Raw genomic sequence first — 14,018 nt, forward strand, 5'->3', positions numbered from 1 at the left:
TCTTTGTAAATTTAGAGCTCAGAAAGAAGTATAGACAAACTTTTGTTGTTCAGTTGTGTCTGATTCTTAGTGACCCCATTTGTGGTTTTCTTGGCACAGATATTGGAATAGTTTGCATTTCCTTCTCCAGATCATTTTACAGATGAGGCACTGAAGGAAACAGGGTTAAGTGACTTGCTCAGGGTCACACAACTAGCAAGTATGTAAGACCAGATTTGAATTCAGGAAAATGAGTCTTTTTAACTTCAGGTCCATTACTATTACTTCCCCTCTTAGCTATCCTAAAAACATGGTTAGTTACCACAGAGTAGATGTCAATGCTTTAACCTTATGTGTTTTAAAGGACCTCTTCCACTTTTATCAAGGGGAATGCTAACATTCTCTCCTTTCATACAACACAGACAAGCAGGACAGCTTTAAAGCAACAAATTAAACTTACATATTCAAAAGAAAAGTAGGCTGAATGTAATAGACCTCTGCAGTTTCACATAAATACTCTTTTTCCGTTCTACAGTGTACATGGAAATGTCCATTTGATTTTTGTGTTTGTTAAGTTCAAAATGAAACAAATTTCAAAAAAAATATTGTAAGTTCTTTGTGAGTAGTGATTGCTTTACTTATTGTGTTTGAATCCCCAACACCTGGCAGAATGCCAGCCATGTAATAGATGCTGAATAAGTGCTTGTTGATTGATAGTATTTAGACCTGGAAGGATCATTAGAGTTTATCCTTTATTTTACAGGTGAGGAAACTAAATTTAAGAAAAGATTAATTACTTATCCAAGGTCTCATAGGCAGTAAATAGAAAAGCCAGGATACAAATATCTACCCTTCTAATTCAAATAAAGCATTCAGTCTTTCAAGGGGGTCTATCTATTAAAAAGATGAAATGATTAATATTTACAATAATGCATTTTTAAAAAATTCAATATAGTTATGAAGACAGGCTACAGGAAATCTGACAAGTCTACCCACCTAATTGTAGCTCACCCTAATCATAGAAAAATAGGTTTTTTCCAAAATAGCTTTCAAGAGTATTACTGAGGAACAAGTGGAGATCTTTTTTATCAACACAAGACTCCACAGAAAATAATTTTGAAATCAATTGAAAGAATGAAACAACCCAAGTCTTCTTGTTTCTTGGATTCTGATTTGTTACACATGACAGGCATCTATTAGACCACTGCTGCATGCTGGGGATCTTGCCTTCCAGAATCTCAGTGAATCTTCTGAATTTATAGTTAGCCTAGATTCTGAATTTTTGTCCCAGTGCACTATGCTGAGCCAATGTCTTTGAATCATTCAAATCTGGAATTCACTGTAGTGACTTCATGACTAGCATTCATTATACACATCATTTCAGAGGTAAAGAAAGAAAAGTTAAAATGTTGTCCACTTGCGTAATTCATTTTACCTTGCGTTGATGCCACAAAGGGAATATTGGGGCAAAAATTCATTGGCCAGGGCAACTGGTTGGAATGACCTCTAAACATCTAAATAAATGACATTTTATTATATTTGTAGGCACTTTTTCATTAATGTCAGATAATGTAAAGACATTTCTGGATTTTATTATGTTTCTAATTCATTTACTTTAAAGTATCCAATTTGTATCTGTCTTTTTATTAAAAAAAAGAAAAGCAAATTAGATTGATGAAGGGAATCATTTATTGTGATTATAGAGAAACAGACATGTGCCTTTTGTCAGACTTTCCTTTAAGGGATACATATGATTATATGAAAAGAATGATACTATTGTTCTAACCTCTTCTTCCCTGCAAAATAAATAGATAATATAATTTAAGCAAGAACTGCTTATGTGCAAATCTTTCCCATTGATTATCAGTTAAATCTCCCACCCCCTTTTTTGAGGGGGAAGAGTGATCATCTAAAAATTCTATTTTTGTACTATTAATCGGATGACCATGCAGTTCTTATGTTTTAATGATAAAAATAGTTAAATTTCTAAAATTGAGCAACTTTTGCCTTGTGCTTTTCATCAGTTAGACGAACTCCCAGACCTCTACTATATGTACGAAGAGCTTAATGGGGTTTGCTAGTCAATAATAATAGTTAATATCTATACAATACATTAAGCTTTGCATAATGATTTCCATGCAATATTTTGTGTGAGTCCCATAATGTTCTTGTGACATATGTGCCATTATGATTTCCAATTCAAAGATGAGGAAAAGTCAGACTGAGCTAGGTCTCAAGATTTCAAAACTCTGGCACTGTCAGCATATGTACCCAGGTCTTCCTGACTATAAGCCCAGAATTTTATCCATTATAACACTCTTCCTCTCCATTAAAAAAATTCTTCATAGACTGGCCTTTCATAATGCTCTATGTTCCTAAAAAGTAAATTGTAAGAAACTATTATTGTACAGTGTCAAACATCCAGATGAAACATGCATGTCAACGTAATGGTTAGTACTCTCTGTTCATCAAATTGTGATTTATCATCATCATCATCATTATTATTATTGGTGGTGGTGGTGGTGATGGTGGTATTGGTTTTGTTTCAAGTTGATTTTCTTGCAAAAGAAAATCAAAAGTGAATACCCTGTTGGACTTTAGGGTATTTGAAGGTGCCTAATCTGGTGCTCTACACATATTAGAGATGGTGGTTATGCTTATTAGACTGGATTGGATTGGATTAGATTGGATCGTTCATATTGGGTTGGATTGAATTGATTTGGGAAAATATAAATGGACCCAATTTGAAATTCTTCCTGTTTGATATCAGACACAGATGAAAATGCATGAGTGGCTATTTGGCAGATTTTAAAGTGGATTGCAGTGCTCATACCCAAGGAGAACGTATGTCAAATAAGTGATTAGCTTAGCATTTTATTTTATTTAACCAGGTGCTATGCAGGTTTTTAATGACATTCCAAAGAACTAAAATCCTATTTCATTTTCTCTTCTCTAATTTAAGGCAGAGTGCACAAAGTGTATGATGCAATGAAGCTAAATTTCAAATATAGTTCATATGATAAATATAAATAACTGAGCTGGATAGTTCTAACCCCAACATAACATTTGAACTTTTGACAAGTGCAAGGTTGTTTTGTTTTCCCTTGAATTATTGAAATAATTGTTCAATTCCCTATTTATAATTAAAATAAAGCTGTGATTCAGAACAGAGCAAAAAGTTAATTTTGTGATGAGAAATTCACTCATATTGAAGCAATGTGGTTGCATTATGTTGATAATATTCTTTTCATTCATTAAATGGTTATTTCTGATTCATAATTAATAATATAAAAATGATATTTGGAATACCTTGTGCATTATTTTGGTGGAGAGGAAAATACTGTTTAATTCAATTCTATTTCCAACTGAGATGCACAGTGTATTGTGAAACAATAATTATACCACTCAAAATAAAACCTTTCACATTTGTAAGTACCTAATATATCCTCTCATTACAAAAAATTAAACAACTGATGATATGAATCAAGAAAGATTTTTGTAAGGCTTATTTAATTTGTTAGACAATTCAACTCTAAAAGTTTCTATTCCTCCATAGGTCAAATCTGGAATCAATAATAAGGTACACTGAAGAGACTAGAGCTTTAACATGTGCCTAAACATTCATATATTACAAAAATTTCATCTATAAGGGTACTGTCTGGATGGTTTGATCATATCTTTTAACATAGCATTTCCAAAATGACATTTTAGAGTTTACTTCCAATTCTTTTTTTTAAAAACTTAATAGTATTTTTTTTTTCAATTCTATGTAAAGATAGTTTTCAACACCCACTTTTGTAAGATATTGAGATCCAAATTTTCCTCCCACCCTCCCGGAGCCCCTTCCCAACACAGCAAGATATCTGATATAGGTTATAGATTTATAATCATTGCAATCATATTTCCTCATTAGTCATGTTGTGAAAGGAGAATCAGAACAAAAGAAAAAAAAAGAAAGAAAAAGACAAAAAAAGTGAAAATAGCATGCTTTGATCTGCATTCAGACTCCATAGTTCTTTCTCTGGATATGGATAGCAATTTTAATCACAAGTCTTTTGGAATTGTCTTGGATCATTATATTGCTGAGAAGAGCTAAATCTATGATAGTTGATCATCATATAATATTGCTGATACGGTGTATAATGTTCTCCTGGTTCGGCTCACTGCATCACTTCATACAAATCTTTCCAAGTTTTTCTGAAATCCACCTGCTCATCATTTCTTATAAAAATAGTATTCCATTATATTCATGTACCACAACTTGTTCAGTCATTCCCCAGTTGATGGGTATCCAGACAATTTCCAGTTCTTTGCCACCACAAAAATAAACCTACTATAAATATTTTTGTACTTGTGGGTACTTTTTCCTCTTTTTAGGATCTCTATGGGATAGAGATTTAATGGTGGTATTGCTGGATCAAAGGGTATGTGCATTTTTATAGCTCTTTGGGCATAGTTCCAAATTGCTCTCCAGAAGGGTTGGATCAGTTCACAACCCCATCAACAACGCACAAGTGTTCCAATTTTCCCACATCTTCTCCATTTATCATTTTCCATTTCTGTCCTATTAGCCAATCTGATAGGGATGAGTTGGTACATCAGAGCTGCTTTAATTTACATTTCTCTAATCAGTAGTGATTTAGAACATTTTTTTTTTCATATGATTATAGATATTTTTAATTTCTTCATCTGAAAACTGCTTGGTCATATCCTTTAACAAGTTATTAATTGAAGAATAATGTGCATTCTTATAAATTTAACTCAGTTCTGCATATATTTGAGAAATGATGTCTTTATCAGAAATACTAGCAGTAAAAATTGTTTCCCAGATTGCTGTTTTCCTTCTAATCTTGGTCACATTGGTTGCATTAATTAATTTAATGTAAACAAAAATATCCATTTTGCATTTCATGATTCTCTCTATCTCTTATTTGGTCATAAGTTCTTTCCTCTCCATGAATCAATGGATAAACTATTCCTTAGTCTCCTAATTTGCATATGGTACCACCTGTTTTGTCTAAATTAGCACTTCTTAAACTGTGGGTCACAACCCCATACATGGTTACACAACTGAATGTGGGGGTCATGAAAAATTTGGCAATAGTAAAAGGTTTTTGAACACACAACAACCAAAAATTAATTCAAAATCAAGCTTAATGAATCTGAGGTGTTTCTGACAGCACTTGCTGTTGTTGCATCCCACAACTTTACTACAGCCTTGGTTTGGAAGACACAATGTGCACACTTTGCACTGTGCATGCTGTCACACCATGCACTGCCAATGAATGCTGCCAGAAACATCTTGCCTCAGATTTGATACTACTTTATGTTATGAATTGCAGTGTCTTTACTGTACATACAAAATAGTTTTCTAGTCTTGCAGAAACATTATAGTTTAATTACGGAAGACAAAGACCTTTAAAATTTTCCTACCATCATTCCTAAGAATGTAAGTATTGTATTGTGTTAGAATGTCTGCTTTTTAAAAAATTGCTGTTATCTCCTTCTTTTACAGAAACATAAGTGTTTAATTGCAGCAAACAAAGACAAAAGCCTTTAATGCTATTTCTCTATCATCACTGCTTTATGTGCATGCAAGCATGAACATAAATGAAACACAAACAAATATAATTTCATACATCAAATGTAGTATTATTTGAGAAATTACTAGCAATGTTTATATTTTAGGACAACATATTTTTTAGTTGTGGATAGGTGGCTAAATTTAGACAGAAGTGGTAAAAATTACTGAAGACAACATGTTAGAGTCTTTGCTACCAGGTTGTAGTACACCTTAATTGACAAGGAAAACAAATATTTTGAATCATTTTTACAAAATGGATTTACATTTAGTAATGATGATAGTGTGGAAAAACATCTTTGCTTAATTTTTAATGAAATTTTGCCTGCATAGAGTATGAAATCAGCCAAACTAAAATGACATCTTAGTATCAAGCATGCAGCATACTGAAATAAACAAAAAGAACATTTTGGACAACTTTTGAAATCTTCAAATAAAGAAAAACAATGTTTTGAGAAATTTGTTACTCACATCTTACAAAACTTTTTCATTTAATTGCAAAAACTATAAAACCTTATGCCATAGGAGAAGATTTTCTGTTACCTGCTGTTATTAAAATGTCGGAAACAATTAATGGGAAGAAGTATGGGGATCACATTTTTAAAAAATTCCTTTATTAAATGATACTGTTTCCAAAAGAATTTCTGATATTAATAATAACCTACTCAGGCAGCTCAAGTGCAGCCCAAAGTTTGCAATTGAGTTCGATGAAACAATTGATATTTCTAACATGGCACAGTTGTTACCTTACATAAGATATATTTATGGAGGTAGCATACAAGAAGAATTATTGTTTTGTTATCCTTTGGAATGGCACAAAAGAAGGGGACATATATCTTAAAGTCAATGAATTTTTCACAAATGAAGGTTTACAGTGGAAAATTGCATTGCAGTCTATACAGACAGTCCTGGAGCAATGATGAGAAATGCTGCATTTGCAGCAAAAGTTAAAGCTGGTGTCAGTGCACATATCACTTTTATTCATTGCAGGATCCATCAAGAGGCACTAGTAGCCAAAAACAAAATCACCAGAGTTGGATGTTAAGCTTTGCGATAATATCAAAATCATTGACTTTATTAAAAGAAATGCCCATAACAGTCACTGGTTTTCAGATCTTTGGAAATATACGCACTCTGGTTACAAAACCTTATTACTACATGCAGAGGTAAGGTGGCTTTCAAGAGGGTGAAGTTTAAGCAGATTATTGAAATTATGAAGCAATATTTTTGATTGAGCAGAAATCTGATTTTGTTAATTTTTTCACAATGACTTATGGCTTCCAAAACTGTGCTATTTGTCAGATATTTTTGAAAAACTAAAAGATTTAAACATGTCATTACAAGAAAATTGTAACATTTATGTTAAAAGATAAAATTGAAAGTTTTACTGAAAAATTAACATAGGGAAGAATAGGGTGGAAATGGTTCTTTAGAAATGTCTACAGCTACAAAAGATTTTAAAATTGAAAATAACCTTCCCAAAGATTTAATTGTAAGAGTTATAATTGATTATCTGAAGTGACTGGATAAACAGTTTCAGAAATAATTTCCTTCAAATTAACCCAACTACGTTGGGTTAATAAACCATACTCAATTAAATACTCAATTAAAAATGCCACTCATCTGCCATTCAATGTTCAAAAGAAATTTGCCAACTCATCAAGTGACACATTTATAACTTGAGTTTCTTAAGTGATCGATAAATGAATTTTGACTTGGGATTAGGACAGAATTTCCAACAATTGTTGAAAAGGCCATAAACATACTTCTGTCTTTTTTACTACCTATGTATGTGAAGTAGCATTCTCAGCACTGTGAATTATAAAATCAAAATATCAATCGACTGAAAAATGTTGAAGATGCACTACATCCTTCAGTATCAAATAATCCACCAAGATTTAATTCTTCATGTAAAAATAAATAAGCACATTCATCTCATTAGTATGCAAAATTGCTTTTGTCTTTAATAAAGAGTAAAAATATACATATAGCAAAGAATTTCTCTAAAATAAATTTCTTTATGATTTATTATCAATAAATGTTTGATTTGTATTCCTATTTTAAATACCAATATACTTGGGGTTGCATGAAAATTCGTTGGGCAAAAGTAGGCCATGCATGGAAAAAGTTTAAGAAGCCCTGGTCTAAATCATGTGCCCATTTCTATCTCATCTTGGCATAGTGTGTGAGATGTTGGTGTATGCCTAGTTTCTAACTAACTAATTTTCAATTTTCCCAGCAGTTTATTTGTGAAATGGTGATTTCTTATCTCAGAAGCTGGAGGCTTTGAGTTAATCAAGCAGAAAATTTTGACAGTCATTGACTACTGTGTCTTATTGTACTACTGTCTACTATTCCACTGATCCACCACTCTGTTTCTTAGTCAGTACCAAATGCTTTTGATGATTGCCAATTTATAATGTAGTTTTAGATCTGGTACAATTAGGCCATATTCCTTTTCATTTTTTTTATTAATTCTCTTGATATTCTTGATATTTTGTTCTTTGAGATTAAAATTGTTATTATTTTCTCTAGCTCTAGAAAATATTTTTTGGTAATTTGATTGTTATGGCATTGAATCAGTAAATTGAATCATGTAGAGTTGCCATTTTTTATTATATTAGCTAAGCCTACACATCAGCAATTGTTATTTTTCCAATTGTTTAGATCTGATGTTTTTGTGCAAAAACTGTTTTGTAATGGTATTCATATAGTTCCTGGGTTTGTAGATTCACAAATATTTTATATTGTCTAGTTATTTTAAATGGCATTTCTCTTTCTTTTTTTTTTTAATTTATTTATTTTTAGTTTACCACACACGGTTCTACATAGTTTTGAGTTCCAGTTTTTCTCCCCTCCCTCCCCCTTCCGCCCGCCAAGACGGCATGGAATCTCATATAGCTGTCATGTATAACTTCGCATTGAATTAATTTATGCACTAGTCAAGTCGTGGAGAAGAATTTTGACCAATGGAATGAATCATGAGAAAGAAGAAACAGAACCAAAAAAAAAACCCAAAAACAAAAACAAAAAAGAAGCAAAAAAGGCGAGCATGTAGTGCGCCTCGATCTGTATTCAAACTTCGCAGTTCTTTCTCTGGATGAAGATAGCACTCTCCATCATGAGTCCCCTGGAGCTGTCCCTGACCCTTAGGTTGCTGAGAAAAGCACAGTATGTCAGGGTTGGTCCTCACCTATCTACTTCTATCTACTGCTTCTGGGCTGTATTGGTAACATACAGAAATACCAATCATTTATGTGGTTTTATTTCATATCCTGCAACTTTACCAAAGTAGTTAATTATTTCAAGTAGGTTTTTTTTAGCTGATTCTCTTTTGTATCATCTGCAAAGAATAGTTTTGTTTCCTCATTGCCTATTCTAATTCCTTCAATTTCTTTCTCTTCTCTTATTATTAAAGCTAACATTTCTAGAACAATATTGAATACCAGTGGTGATAATGGGCATCCTTATTTCACCCCTGATTTTGTTGTGCTTTTAGCTTATCTCCATTACATATAATGGTTAGCGATGGTTTTAGGTAGACATTACTTATCATTTTAAGGAAAACTGCAATTACTCCTATTTAATAGGAGTGAGTGCTGTATTTCATCAAAATTTTTTTCTGTATCTACTTAGATAATCATCATTTCTGTTAATTTTGTTTTTGGTCCACTATGGTCATTGTTTTCCTAATATTGAACCAGCTCTGCATTCCTGGTATAAATCCCACTTGGTCATAGTGTATGTTCCTAGTGATAAATTGGTGTAATCTCTTTCCTAATATTTTATTTTAAAATTTTTTATCAATATTCATTAATTAAATTGGTCTTTAATTTTATTTCTCTGTTTTGGTTCTTCCTGGTTTAGGTATCTGCACCATATTTGAATCATAAAACTATTTTGTTAGGACTCCTTCTTCTCTAATTTTTCCAAATAGTTTATATAGTAATGAAATTGAATGTTCTTTAAAAGTTTGGTACAATTCACTAGTAAATCCATCTGGCCCTGGAGATTTTTTTTAGGGAGCTCATTGATGTCTTATGCAGTTTTTTTTAAAATGGAATTATTTAAGTATTATATTTCCCCCTCTGTTAATCTGGGCAATTTATTTTTTTTAATATTCATCCTTTTCACTTACATTGTCAGATGTATTTGCATAGCATTTGGAAAAAAATACCTCCTAATCATTGCTTTAATTTCTTCTTCATTAGTGATGAATTCATCCTTTTTATTTTTGATAATGGTAATTTGGTTTTCTTATTTTTTAACCTAATTAATCAAATGTCTGCCTATTTTTTTTTAGAAAACCAGCATTTAGTTTTATTTATTAGTTCAATAGTTTTCTTTCATTCATTTTTATTAATCTCTCCTTCAATTTTCAGAATTTGTAATTTGGTATTTAATTTAGGATTTTTAACTTGACCTTTTTCTAGGTTTTTAGTTGTGCACCCAATTCATCGATCTCCTCTTTATGTTATTCATGTATGCATTTGTATATATGATATTTTCCTTAAGAATTGCTTTGCCTATATCCCATAAGTTTTGGCATATTTTTCATTATTGTAGTTCTCTGTGATCAAATTATTGATTGTGTCTATGTCTTGTTATTTGACCCACACATTATTGAGGTTTAGATTATTTAGTTTAAATTAGTTTTTATCTTTCCATGGACCTTTGCTATACATAATTTTCATTGCATGTGGTTATATTGCATATATATATATATATATATGTATACACATATATATAAAACATACATATACATATATATACACACATATATTTTTTATATTTACATGCAATATTTATTGCATGTATTTAAGATATACTTAATATGTCTGCCTTTCTGTGAGGTTTTCATGGATACATGATCAGTTTGTGTGTGTGTGCCATGCACTGCTGAGAAAGGTATATGCCTTTCTTATCCCATTTAGTTTTCTCCAGAGGTCTATCATATCTTACTTCCTAAACTTCTTTGTCGTTTATTTTGTGTTTTGGTTTATCTATTTTTTAAAAATAAATAAATTAATATATTTTTTCATTTTCAACAATCATTTCCATAAGTTTTAAATTTTATTCACCTCCTGCCCCTCCCCAAAACAGCATACAATCCAATATAGGCTCTACATATACATTCTTATTAAACATATTTTCACATTAGACATGTTGCATAGAAGAATTAGAATCAATGGGTTGAGCAATGGAAAGAAAGAAAAAACAAAACAAAAGAAGAAAGGTAAATAGTCTCCTTTGATCTGCATTCAGACTCCATATTTCTTTCTCTTTTTGTCAAAATTCTTTTGGAATTGTTTTTGGTGCTTGCATTGCTGAGAAAAGCTAAGTTTATCAAAGTCAGTCATCACACACTGTGTCTATTACTGTATACAATGTTCTCCTGGTTCTGCTCACTTCACTCAGCATCAGTTCATATAATTCTTCCCAGGTTTTTCTGAAGTCCTCCTATTCATCACTTCTTATAAAACAATAGAGTTTGATTGCATTCATATACCACAACATGTCCAAGCTTTCCTCAGTTGTTGGGAATCTCCTCAATTTCTGGTTCTTTGCCACCACCAAAAGAGCTGCTATAAATATTTTCTACATGTGGGTCCTTTTACCATTTGTATCATCTCTTTGGAATACAGCACTAGAAGTGGCATTGCTGAGTCAAAGAGTATGCACATTTTTATGGCCCTGTGGGTATAGTTCCAAATTGCTCTCCAGAATGGTGGGATCTGTTCACAATTCCATCAAAAATGAATTAATGTACCAATTTTCCAACATCTTCTCTAACATTTAACATTTTCCTGTTTTGTCATGTTAGCCAAATTGAGAGATGTGATGTAGTATCTCAATAGTTGTTTTGACTTGCATTTTTCTAAACAATAGTGATTTAGAGCATTTTTTCGTATGACTATAGATAGCTCAAATTTCTTCCTCTGAAAACTGCCTCTTCCTATCCTTTGACAAGTGTCATTTCCCACTGGAAAATGACTTATATTCTTATAATTTGGTCTCAGTTTCCTATATATTTCAGAAATGAGGCCTTTGTCAGAGACACTGTTTGTAAAAATTCTTTCCCAGTTTTCTGCTTCCTACATAATCTTGGTTGCATTGGCTTTGTGCAAAAACTTTTCTATTTAATGTAATCAATATTATCCATTTTGCATTTCATAATGTTCTTTATGTCTTGTTTGGTCGAAGTTCCTCTGTTCTACATAAATCTGACAGAGAAATTATTCCTTATTCTCCTAATTTGCTTACAGTATCAGCCTTTATATATAAATCATGTACCCATTTGGACTTTATTTTGGTATACAGTGTAAGCCACTGGTATATTCCCAGTTTCTGCCATACTATTTTCCATTTTTCTCATCAGTTTTTGTTAGTGAGTTCTTATCCCAGAAGCTGGGGTCTTTGGGTTAATCAAACAGTAGATCACTATAGTCATTGACTACGATGTCTTCTGTAATTAACCTATTCCACTGATGCACCATTCTATTTCTTAGCCAGTACTAAGAAGTTTAGAGGATTGCTTCTTTATAATAGAATTTAAAATCAGATACGACAAAACGGCCTTCCCTAGAATTTCTTTTTCATTAATTCCTTTGATATTCTGAAACTTTTGCTCTTCTAGATAATTTTTGTTATTTTTTCTAGCTCTATTAATGTTTTTTTGGTATTTCAATTGGAATGGCACTGAATAACTACATTAATTTAGGTAGAATTTTCATTTTTTTATATTGGCTCAGCCTAGCTGTATGCAGAAATGCCAATGATTTATGTGGGCTTATTTTATATCCTGCAACTTTGCTAAAGTTGTTTATTATTTCCAGTAGTTTTTTGCTTCATTCTCTAGGTTTCTCTAAGCATATCATCATATCATCTGCAAAGAATGATAATTTAGATTCTTCTTTGCCTATTCTAATTCCTTTAATTTCTTTTTCTTTTCTTTTTGCTAAAGCTAACATTTCTAGCACCATCTTGAATAATGTGGTGAGAATGGACATCCTTGTTTCACCCCTGATCTTATTGTAAATGCTTCTAGCTTATCCCCATTACATATAATGCCTGTTGATGGTTTCAGATAGATGCTTCTTATTATTTTAGAGAAGGCTCCATTTATTCCTTTGCTCCCTAGTGTTTTTAATAGGAATGGGTGTTGTACTTTGTCAAAAGCTTTTTCAGCATCTATTGAGATAATCATATGGTTTCTGTTAGTTTTTTTGTTGATAAGATCAATTATACTGATAGTTTTCCTAATATGGAACCAGCCCTGTATCCCTGGTATAAATCCTACTTGATTAAAGTGTATTATTCTCATGATAAGTTACTGTGATCTTTTTGCTAATATTTTATTTACAATTTTTGCATCTATATTCATTAGGGAAACCTGATAATTCTGGAATTTGGCTACTATATTCTTTTGCATTTTTAGTTTGAGATTTCTTTCAGGAGATGATCACCAGATTCTTTCTATGATTTTTACCCTCTAGTTCTAGGATTTCTGGGTAATTTGCTTTTATGATTTGTTAGAAGATGCTATCCAGGCTCTTTTTTTTTAATCATGGCTTTCCATAATGCAGAAAGCATTTTTTCTTTTATTTTTCCATTCTTTTGATTCTGTTTGATTGATTCTTGATGCCTCATAGAGACATTAGTTTTTACTTGCTGAATTCTAATTTTTATCAAATTGTTTTCTTCAGTTCACTTTTGTACCACCTTTTTCATCTGGACAATTTTACTTTTTAAGCAGTTGTTTTCTTCAGTATTTTTTTTTCTATTTTCTCAATTGCATTTTTAAAAGAATTGTTCAATTTTTCTTCTACCTCTCTAATTTGACCTTTAAAATCTGTAAGCTCTTTTAGGTAGGAAGGCTTTTTGGGCTTTAGACCAGTTCATATTTACCTTTGAGGTTTCAGATGAGGGTATAGTGACAATGCTATTGTCTTCTGAATTATTTTCTTCATTTAGCTTTTGTACCTCCTTTTCCATTGGTCTAATTCTACTTTTTAAAGGAGTCATTCTCTTCAGTGGATTTCTTTTCTATTTTTTAAGGATTTTTTTCTTTAGTTAATTTTGTGCTTCTTCTTCCAAGCTCTTGACTCTTTTCATAATTCTGCATAACTCATTCTTTTTCCTAATTTTGCTTCTATCTCTCTTACTTGATTTTTAAATCCTTTTCAGGATCTTACAAGAGGATTTTGGGGTTTGAGACCAATTCATATTCCCCCTTGAGGTTTCACATGTAGGCAGTGTGACGTTGTTCTCTTCTGAGTTTGTGTTTTGATTTTTCCTGTAGCCATATTAGCTTTCTATGGTTGGAGCTCTCTTTTATTTCTTAGTCATTTTCAGCCTATTTTGTGACTTTTAAAGATGAGCTCTGCTCCTAGGGCATAGGGGGCATTATCCCAAGCTTCTTATTCTGGTGGCCAGGGGCCTGGTCATTGGCTTTCTG

At 31.9% G+C, this 14,018-nt stretch overlaps 1 pseudogene; it reads right to left on the reverse strand.

Annotated features, from left to right (window-relative positions):
* Window positions 1-281: 281 nt before the first annotated feature.
* Window positions 282-399, reverse strand: LOC118855592 (annotated as a pseudogene).
* Window positions 400-14,018: the final 13,619 nt, after the last annotated feature.

The sequence above is a fragment of the Trichosurus vulpecula genome, chromosome 6 (genome assembly GCF_011100635.1).
Source record: "Trichosurus vulpecula isolate mTriVul1 chromosome 6, mTriVul1.pri, whole genome shotgun sequence".
NCBI classification, from domain to species: domain Eukaryota; kingdom Metazoa; phylum Chordata; class Mammalia; order Diprotodontia; family Phalangeridae; genus Trichosurus; species Trichosurus vulpecula.